This window comes from Cibotium barometz, chromosome 2 (genome assembly GCF_041138505.1).
Source record: "Cibotium barometz isolate CiBa-2024 chromosome 2, ASM4113850v1, whole genome shotgun sequence".
In the NCBI taxonomy this organism is placed as follows: Eukaryota; Viridiplantae; Streptophyta; class Polypodiopsida; order Cyatheales; family Cibotiaceae; genus Cibotium; species Cibotium barometz.
The window spans coordinates 48,712,754-48,724,052 of NC_141047.1; the positions used below are offsets into that span (position 1 = coordinate 48,712,754).

An 11,299-nucleotide genomic window follows, 5' to 3' on the forward strand; every position below is an offset into this window, starting at 1 on the left:
AGGAATCAACGGCTGTGCCTCTTGATGGGGAAAAAAGCGTTGATCCCAATGATCCAAGTGCAAGTTTCTTCCTTGATCTGACGGAGTATCTTTATAGGTGCAGTCGGATCAGCTTGATCAGTAATGGTCTTGACTACGCTAGAGTAAAAAGTTATCCTGGTGGAATCGCTTGTGCTTTCCGAGTAAAGGAAGTTTTTTTCGGGTTCGGTTTTGGAAAAACTGACGGATTAGTCTCTTGTCCGGATATCCGTGGACGAGGCCCCGAGTGTGGGACCCTGCCCCGCGCAAGAAGTGCTACTTCCGCTGCTAGCACCCCGAATCCATTACATGGTAGGGACAGGGATCTCACAGTTTGGTATCAGAGCAATTGGCTAATAAAGATCAACTGAGAAGCCAAATATGTCAAAAATTCTCAAGAAGCACAAAAAGGTTGTAATTGTGTGATATAAATCATACAATTTGATATTCAAACTAAAAATTCATAAATTAGTAATTGGGTCTTCAGATGGAAGTACCGCAATTGTATGGAACTCTGACTTGCTTGAGACCTAGACATGATGGTATTTACCTTATAGTTCCAAGTATCATGACTACCCGTATATACCGAGGGTATAACTGCAGCTCTTTACGGACAGTATATACGAGTAAATCTAAGACTTGAAATTATAAGCATTAATGCTATCCACATGATGATTTCGAATGTGGTTGATATGATTTTTAATTCTGTTTGAGAACTAATGAGTTGATTTGGACTCTGAATTGAAAAATGATGATCCCTGAAAATTGGTTGAAATGTAATAAGCTGAGCGAAACCACAATGAGGATTAATGGGACGAGTCCTTGTGATGATATTCATAACTAGAATGATGATAATGATTTCAGTAAATCACTATGAGATTAGTGGATTGTGCTATCAAATTGCTACTGTTAACACTTGACACAGTAGATCAAGTTAAGGGATGACAAATTGAGAACTTGCTTGACTGAAATTCCCATGAAGGAATGTTCAGAAAGAAATTTTTCGGTCTAATGGACCATTATCGTGTTAAAGATATGAATGATATGATCTGAATGAATTGTTATTTAATGATGAGTTCTATATAAGGGATATTTATCCCAGTATTCTGTTGGGTTGACCAGAATATAAGGAACCCCAGAATAAATTGGATCTTAAGAAAAAGAGTTGTCCTCTACTTTGCGAGATGAGGACATCTCGCATTTTTTTAAAGTGTGGTAGAATGTAAGATTCCTCCCCCAGCCTTCGGTCGAGGTATACAGGAGTAAGAACCTGCCTTTCTGATCTTATAATTATTCCCTCTCTAAAATAAAAGAAAGATTCTATTTAAAAAAGGAAGACCCTTTCCCCAGACTACTTTCTCAGGAGCCCCACCTGTTTTAAGGATTCAGAACGATGAGTTCAAAAGTGAGAACCGGTGTTTTGGATGCCAAGGTTTTGGTCATCAGTTAAAAGACTGCTCGACTCCTAGCATGTCAAGGGCACAGGGAAGTCAAGAACCCCAAATTTAGAGACCAATCCCTTCATACCAGTCTAATCAGGGTCCGTCTCGCCCAAGCGAGGGTAACCCCAGAAGAACTCTAGCTCATCCATCTGCCTCTATCCAGAATAACCTCAGAACTCCTTTCCAGAATTGGGACAACCAAAGAGAAAGAATTCTGCCTCAGACTGCAGCAGCCAGAGCAATCGCAATTTCAGATGTAGTAGAAGAGGAAAAAGGATAGATCTATGCTACAATTGAAAACCAAGGGCCTAAGCGACAATTCTCAGTCATCCATACTCCAGCAGAGTATTAGGGTAAACCAAGTAATCGAAGATGCACTTCGGTCATGCTGTGGGCAGGGAACCCAAGAAGTGGCTAAGCTATCTGTACCTAGTCGAGTTTGCCTACAATGCTGCTTATCACAGAAGTATTGGGAATGAGCCCTTTTAAAGCTCTGTATGGACAAGATTGCTTAACTCCATTAACTAGGTCTGACCCATTGATTAGGGTCGAGATGTCCATACAAATGCTTGACGACATGGAGCAGCAGATGCAGGCAATTCATAAAGATATAAAAGCTGCCTAGGATCGATAGAAACAGTATGTAGATAAGAAGAGGACAGTTAGAGAATTCAAAGAAGTAGATATGGTCTTCATTCGAGTACGGCCCAAAAGAAGTTCTTTATCTCTTGGGAAGTATAATGAGTTATCTCCCAGATATTGTGGGCCATATCTGATTTCAAAGAAAGTAGGTGACTTAGCCTACGAGCTTCTTCTACCTCCTCATCTCAAAGTTCATAATGTATTTCATGTAAGCCTTCTAAAGAAATATGTGCGAAGCCCAAATCATGGAAAGACGATAAAACTTCAGTGGGTAAGATACACCGTCGGCTTCTAGGTTATGCTAGTTCCTTCTTTTATATAAGTCGTAACTCTTACTTGTCGCTCGCAGTAATCTTACTTCCATCAATCTCCTTCTTTCTTAATCTTTTTTATGGCTTGGCAGCAGGACTTGGTTTTATCCATGATGATTTCTCACCTTCAAGACGCAAGCGAGTCTGTGAAGAAGGATTTTATAGAACTGTATGAGCGCTTAATTTTCCCTCACTTGGGAACTTCTATAGCTCAGACCAAATGGCGGACCTATCGAGACATAACTAGGGTAACACCGTGGGGTCAGCATCACTTTCGTAGGGTCAGCATCACTTTCGTAACAATGTCCGCTTGGCTATGGTTATTGAAGCTTTGGGTTTGGGTCCCCGATACTATTGCGTGATGAGATCAAGGCATGGCGGGTTTTCTAAGCGGGTCTTCTTACTTGCGTGTTTTCTTCCTCACTAGAAGATATGCCTTTATCCCAGTTTTGGCTTGCCTCTTAGAGGTCCTTTTATTAGGTCACCTCATACCAGTGAGGTGGGTGCTGCAATAACTGGCCGAATTATTCCCATAGATGAGTTACCTTATACGTGTGCTACTTGTGAGTGCTGCTTTTGTGACTATATGATGGACGGGCTTATTGAATTGTAAAAAGCTCTTCTATCTTTGCTGTATATGTTCCAAGAGTGTATAAAGTTGAAATCTTTGTTCTTGAACACCATATTGAGGAATTTGGGAATTTCCTAAGTCCCACTTTGAGAAATAGACCTATTTTTTGTGCATTTTGTATAGAAATATTTGTATTTTTATAGCCAAACCTAAAAGTTTACCTTATCTATGAGAATAAAGCAAATTAAATGTTGAAAAAATAACTAGAAAACTATAGAGTATGTGTGTTTTCCTAAGGAATTTCTTCTTTACTTCACTTTATATTAATACATGATGCTTGGACATCAATGCATTCTCTCTCTCTCTCTCTCTCTCTCTCTCTCTCCAACCCTTGACCTTTGACTACATATGCATAGTCGCCATACAATATAATAGTATGGTTATAATTCTGGTTAGCTCTTTCTCGTAAGTTGGAAAGAATATGTATGTGTGAAAATCCCAAAAAATATTACTTAGAATTATTTGAGATCAAAGCACACTATATTCTTTTTGTCTATATTTGTGCTGAATGTTTCTAAGTTGGAAAAAGGATATCTACGTTACCCTTAAAAAGAAAAATCAAAACAACAATAATGAAACTAATTTGAAATTTAATATATCTAGTATACTTTGCATTCATATTGCAGTCATTTAATATCAAAGCACAGTTGGTATATTTTTTCATCAAAGCTCGTTCTCTCCATCAAAATATAGTTAGAATATCACTCTTCCACGATGATCTTGTTTACAAAACAATCAAGTCTTCTATGAAATCACAACCCAAAAACCTTGAGCTAGTCTCCAATGTTGAAAGAATTTATAAACACCAAGGTATAAGTTAGAGACATGAATGTATTGTTGCCTTGTCACATCATTATTGCGGAAGGTAAAATTCTAAAGTTTTTTAATGAAGTGTCTAGCTACATGACCACAAGATACTTCATAAAAGTATATTTTTGACCGTGTGGCCAAAGATCACAAAAGACAATATTATAGGACTATTGAATTAAGAAGCAACAATGCATATAGTTGCAATGAACATTTTAGAATATATTTCCATACACACATGCTACAACACTTCCACATTAATATGCATATAGGACATATGTGTAGATCATACTTAGAAAAACATATTTTAAGAGGAAAAATATTCAACCATGTGGCCAAATATCAATAGACACCAACTTGATACCTTTGATAATATGAGTCATACCAATATTTCAATCAAAGCAGTGCAATTGCAATTGGCAAAAGCATTGTAGCTATATGATACAAAAAAAATTCTTCCTATATATTTGACCATGTGGTAAAACATCAAAAGATCCAACACTTTAGACAAATATTTGGATCAAAGTAATGCAATTGGAATTGATTCAAGCATTCTAGCTACCATACAAGAAATTGCTTCTTCCAATATAACTTCAACAATATACTTGAAAATAAAATTCAAAACAACAATACCGAGACTAATTTGAGATTTAAACTTTTCTAGTATATTTTACATTCATGCACGCATTCATTTAATATCAAAGCACAATTAGTATACCTTTTCATAAAAACACATTTTCTCCATCAAATTACATTTAGAATATCATTCTTCATTGAGGAGCTTGTAAATAATACAATGAATTCTTCCATGAAATCACAATCCAGAAATCTTGAGCTAGTCTCTCTGATGTTGAACGCATTTATAAACACCAAGGTACAAGTTGTAGAAAAGAGTGTATTATTTTTGTGTCACATCATTTTCGTGGAAAGTATAATTTTTGAAGGTTTTTTATGAAGTGTCTAGCTACATGACCATTTATGTAGTCGTCCTTATATCCTAGCTGATGAGCAAGTTGCATTGCTTCCATATCCTTTAGAGTAGAAACCAAAGGAATCCGCTTTAACCTCGATACTTGTGAGACACCCAATGGATGGGTTGGATGAATTGAAACTCTTGATGATGATCCTTGTATAATTGATGATCTCTTCAAGCAAGAAGTGATTGAAGATTATTTCATATATATTCCATCTCCACGATTGATGTTGTTGGGTTATACTGATGATGAAGATGACATAATTATCATCTCCTTTAAGCCATGTGTCAATCACAACCTTGAATTGTGTGTACAACTCATGTCCATATTGAACTGGCTCAAGTCCATATCGATCAAATTTTATGACTTCACGTGCATCATGGGATCCACTTAAGCGAGTCAAGTAGGGTAGAAGTTCCTCAATCAAGATTGAGTCTCCTTGGTTAACATCAAATGTCTGTGGATAGATTCAGCTCTCAAGAGGGTTAGGACACCCCTTGTAGGGACTATCATCTATCAAAATAGTCTTGCTATGTTCACAAACATTGCCATATTTGTTCCACACATACTGAAGGGGCTTGAACATTGCTTCCACCCCCATCTTGTCTGGCCGATAGATGATCTTGAGTGGATGCGTATGGCATTTCTCCTATCCCCAAATCATGAAAAAAGGATAACTCCTTTTTTCATAGCTCTCCAAGCAATTGATTATTGCGATGACATTTTTGTGTGAAGCTGTAGACCAAACTCCCACTTGGAATCTTGCAAATGTAGCTCCAGGAAACTCAATGCATCCTGGTCGAAGAACAACCCATTGCTTGCCCACTTGAAAACTTTGGAACCTCTTTGATGTGGAAAAACAACGTTGTAAAAGAAGACCATTGAGATCAAGTATCACACATAGATTGGTAGCACTTTTCGCCAAGGCCACATCACTTACTTTGTTTGCTCTGCCCAAATCTGCCAAATATGCAAATAGACTATTCTTAGTCAAATTTGAATCATTCTATCATACAACACAAAGGTTAAGAACAAAATAGACATCTAGTCTCTTACAAGATTTTTTTTCATTTTAGAGCTAGTAAGCTAAGATAAAAACATTATATATAGTTCAATAGGGCTAAGTTTATTGTACTATTCCATATGTACATTGTATAAGACATTAAATTTAATATGCAAATAGTATGCATGGATGGTAGATACTTCATCAAAATACATTTTTGACCATGTGGCAAAAAATCTCAAAAAGTAATATTATATGACTATTGAATTAAGATACAACAATGTATATAGTTGCAATGAACATTTTAGAATATTTTTCCATACACACATGCAACAATATTCCACATTGATGTGCATGTAGGACATGCATGTTGAGCATACTTAGAAAAACATATTTCAAGAGAAAAAATATTAGATCATGTGGCCTAATATCAATAGACACCACATTGACACCTTTGATAATACAAGTCATACCAATGTTTCAATCAAAGCACTGCAATTGAAATTGAAAAACTCAATGTAGTTGTATGACACAAAACATTTTCTTCTAATATATTTGACCACATGGCAAAATATTGAAGGACACAACTTTAGAGAAAACCAATACCAACATTTGGATCAAAGTAATGTAATAGCAATTGATTGAAGCATTCTAGCTATACCATACAAGAAAATATTTCTTCCAACATTATCATGTACTTCATACTTGTATTTTAATACAGAAGCACAAACTTTTTGCAACCAATTTTAGGTACAATATAATGAAAATATTTCTAGAAATAAGGACTCTTAAACAATAAACACAAAACTGAGAGAAATAGGCTTGTAAGGCTTGCTTTAGATAGCACCACAAAATGAGAAAATATGTAGGGAATGTTATGTCATGAAATCATCCTCCAAAACACAAGTTCAACCTTACACCATAGTGTTCTCATTGACAAAAGTTAGAGATAGAGAGGTTCAAACACCTGAAGTAGCCTTCAACCTCTCTTTCATAATAATATTTGCTATGTCTTGGCTTGATTCATCCACACCCTCCGGCGGTAGGTCAAGAGCTAGAGCACCAATGGGAGGAACCTCTTGAGCACTTGTAGGTGGGTTGGCGCTCTCATGGGATCTCCAACATGCCGCTTCAATCTCTCTTTGCTCTTGACTATTGCACAACCACTGCAATAGTCTTCATGTGATGTTCCAATGCGAGCGTTGATGCAACACCACATGAGAATATATCACACATACAACCTCATGTGCATCATTGAATGCCTTGATTGTAGCCTTGATGACCTTATTTTTCTTTCTAAATATGGCCTTTGCAATAGTTTGTTCTTCTTCAAGCTCTCCATCCTTTCCTTCTTTGTCAATGGCTTCAATGGATTCATTATCCAAAATGCATGGCTTGTTGGAATTTCCAACATATCAATCTAGATTGATGAAGCTTTTCTCCATGGTCACAAGTGTCAACACAACAAATGAATCCATGGCCCCAAAAGCAAGACTCTTGGCCATTGGTAGGAAGTCAACACTTCCAACTTGCATATGGTACTTGCATGAAAGATTCTCAAGGGCCTCCTCCATAGCTGCCATTTGTTTGCGGTTGAGAAATGACAACAAAATGAATTGTTTAGGCTCACATGTCATTTTTAACAATGTGAATACCACCTTTCCAAACATGATAGAATCCCATGTCATGCCCCCAACTCCATGTGCCGCTTCTAGGACAACCACACCAATGGTAATAGGATCTTTATACACATTGTATATAAGATCGAATGCCTCAAGGTTGCACCCCACAATATATACTTGCCAAGGTAAGCTAGTAGAAGAATGAAGAGGATATTGCTTCTTCACAATAAGAAAGTTCACAATGTCTTTTGCACCATTTGGCAATGGTCCTGCATCAGCCCCACGTGTGAGCTTTTTTGACACCCAATCACTACAAACACCTAAAATCTTTGTGTATACATCGTTGGTGATGTCGTATTCAGCAACAAGATCTTCCCAACTCTTTATCATACTATTGCTAGCATGAGTTGAGGCATTGAAGAGAGAACTAGCTCCTCATGGAGCACCCTATCTTGCTTGATTTGCTTTGCCCTTGTCTCCATGTCAACAACATCCTCTTTGTCCCATTTGTTTCTAAGAAAGACGATGTGTCCATCATTAACTTCCTTTTGTAATGTGAGGATGTCCCCATCCTTTAGACCCATAAGGCAATGAAAAGTTGCGGGAGAAGGCTGCCTTCCCTTCTTTGTGGTGGTATCCTCTTGAGATGAAAGCTCCCCCTTTGAGTATCTCTTCATGATGGTAATCCAACCATCAAATATCTCTTGTGTGCTCACTATCATATGACAATCACGTGATGCACACTTTTCTCCAATGTATTCTATAAATCTCTATCAAAAATAAAAATATGAAATGAGAAAGAAAACACCAAATGCATCTTGAATAAGACAAGCTAAGGTTGTACATCATTACCTCCCATGGTACTCTTTGAGGACTACCCTTTGGAAGCCCTTTGGTGGAGACCCAAATGCTATCCATTGATCCCTTACTTGTTGAAGTTGCTCAAGATAAGGACCATTCTTCATAACATTATGGGATTCCATATTTGTCATCCTAGAAAGCTCAATGCACATTTCAGCAGGACAGTCCACCAAGATTCTTGCATTCCTTGTGGCATATAGATGTTTGGTTGCTAGGCATTGATGAGCGCTACTTAGGATATAGATCTTTGCCGCATGGATTGAGTGAAGACCTGATATGATCCAATAGGAGTAAGAATGTAGCTTATCCACTTCCACCTCGTCACAATGCATGGGTCGCTTCACATCACTCTCCTCCAAAAAGGGCATGAGGTATGCTACTGTTGCTGGATTCATGGGATTCTTTACAAAAGATGATGTCAACTTTTTCACATAATCCCAACAAAGTGTTCTATATGCATATAAAGGTGGTGCCTCATAGCATCTACCAACATCAATAGGAAAGTGTGTGGTTGAGCCAAATGGAAAGTATTTTTCAAACATGTGAAATCTTGAACCATCCTTTTTACCCTTCTTCTTAACCATGTCCGGAAAGTCAAAGGTTATTTCAACACCCTTGACTTCAAGTGACACCAAAGGTGTTGCTTGGATTACTTGTGCCTTTGAAGATTGGTTTGTATTGTCTAGAGGAGTGTTAGGAGGTACACTCACACCAAGAGCCTGTGAGTTTGAAGCTATTGATTGTGCTTGTGCATCTTGAATCTTTGTCCTCTTCTTTGGTCGAACACCATGTTTTGTAGGAAAAAGAAGTTCACTATGCTTGATAGACTCAAATGTAGCTATTATGTCCTGTGTGCCTGATATCTCCTCTGGGAGGCTCCAACCCATTGCTCTCAAAGAGTATACTTCATCCTCTTTTATATGTGTAGATTGAAAAGATAAGGGATCCAAGTTGTATTCGATGTTCTTTCCGTTGATCTTTACTACAATACACGGGATCCCTTCCTTCCCAGCACATCCATCCATCAACCCCTCAATGATCCCAACTTGATCATATGTTGAATCCTCAAGCTTTGAAGCATATAAAAGGACATTGTTTGCCCTTTTTCCTTCTTTGTCATAAACATCCATAAACCAAGGCCACACAAAATCCCCACTAACTCCATCAATGATTTGATTCTCCTTCCTTGCCAAAGTAGATTTCTTTGCCATTGAATAAACCTACATAAGTACAAAAAATAAGATATATTAGAAACAAATCTCAAGTTTTGACCACATGGCCAAAGCTTTACTCAATAGTGTTATGATTACCATATGCATGCATAGGATTTGACCAAGGTATGTCCAAATATCATCATAGAAAGGGTTTAAGTTAGAATTTAACCATATGGCAAGATATTGCATAGAGATATTAGGTTTTGACCACATGGCCAAAACTTTATTCAATAGTGTTATGATTATAATATGCATGCATAGGATTTGACCATATGGCAAAAACTTCTCTTTCTAGTTTTACTCTGAGAAGGAATCTCTACCTAGCCTTGAGGCTTTTCCATATACAAGTGATCTTGATCCATATACAATTTTAGAACACAAAAAGAACCATCTTTGTAAGCTAGGTGCTCATAGATTTTAGTTATAATTTCATGCAACAATCAAACACAGGTGAGCATGGATTTTATCCATACTCTCATGCCACAATGAAAGGTTTATTTGTAATGCCAATTTTCATGTAGACATGGTCATAGGTTCATCATGGACCTATTATAGTGGAAGTGGCCAATTGAAAATTCATATTCATGGGCTTTTGAAGAGATGTCTTCTATAGAATTTAACCATGTGGAAAAAACTTTGCTTTGTTTAGTTTTACTCTTAGAAGACACCTCTACTTGGCCAACTTCCTTGAGGCCTTTCAATATACAAGTGATCTTGTAATTAAGATGATTGAAAAAGAATTTTAGAACAGAAAAAGAACCATCTTAGTAACCTAGGTGTCCATGGATTTTAACCATGATTCCATGCAACAATCAAACATAGGTGCTCGTGGATTTTAGCCATACTATTATGCAACATTGAAAGAATACATGATTTTCTTACTTTTTTCCCATAATTTCAAATTTTATTTGACATGAAATAGAGAGACAATGTGTTACATGTAACAATTGAGATACAAAGACTTGACCACAAGGCAAAAGCCTATGTGTCCAAAATGTTGAATGTAATAATTATAAGGTAGAATTTGACCATATGAACAAATCTTGTGACAATGGAGAGCACTAATGTTAGAGATCACTAATGGATATACAAAAGTGAGCATGGATTTTATCCATACTCTCATGCCACAATGAAAGGTTTTTTTGTAATACCAAATTTCATGTAGACATCGTCATAGATTCATCGTGGACATATTGTCATGAAAGTGGCCATTTGATAATTTATATTCTATGTGTAGCATGGGTTTTTGAAGGAGATGTCTTCTATAGAATTTGACCATATGGTAAAAACTTTGCTATGTTTGGATTTACTCTTAGAAGACAGTTCTACTTGGCCAACTTCCTTAAATCCTTTCAATGTACAAGTGATCTTGGATATAAGATGATTAAAAAAAAATTAGAACACAAAAAGAACCATCTTAATAACCTAGGTGTCCATGGATTTTAACCATAATTCCATGTAACAATCAAACATAGGTGCCCATGGATTTTAGCCATATTATTATGTGACATTGAAAGTATGCATGATTTTCTTACTTTCATCCGATTTTAGTCTGATATGCAATAGAGACACAACATGTTACGTGTAATAGTTGAGGTACAAAGATTTGACCACAAGGCAATATCCTATGGCTATTTCAGAAAGAAGCTTTCATATTGACCATGGCTTTTGGCCACACAGTCACTTTTGTTTGAAGCATAATATAACCAGAAGTATATTTTTGTTACCTCTTTTGTAAGCACAAGTATATGTGTGTCTTGAAAAAGTCATTTCA

At 36.8% G+C, this 11,299-nt stretch overlaps 1 pseudogene; it reads right to left on the reverse strand.

The window, feature by feature from the left end:
• Positions 1-5,294: 5,294 nt before the first annotated feature.
• LOC147641173 (uncharacterized) lies at positions 5,295-8,034 on the reverse strand (annotated as a pseudogene).
• Positions 8,035-11,299: the final 3,265 nt, after the last annotated feature.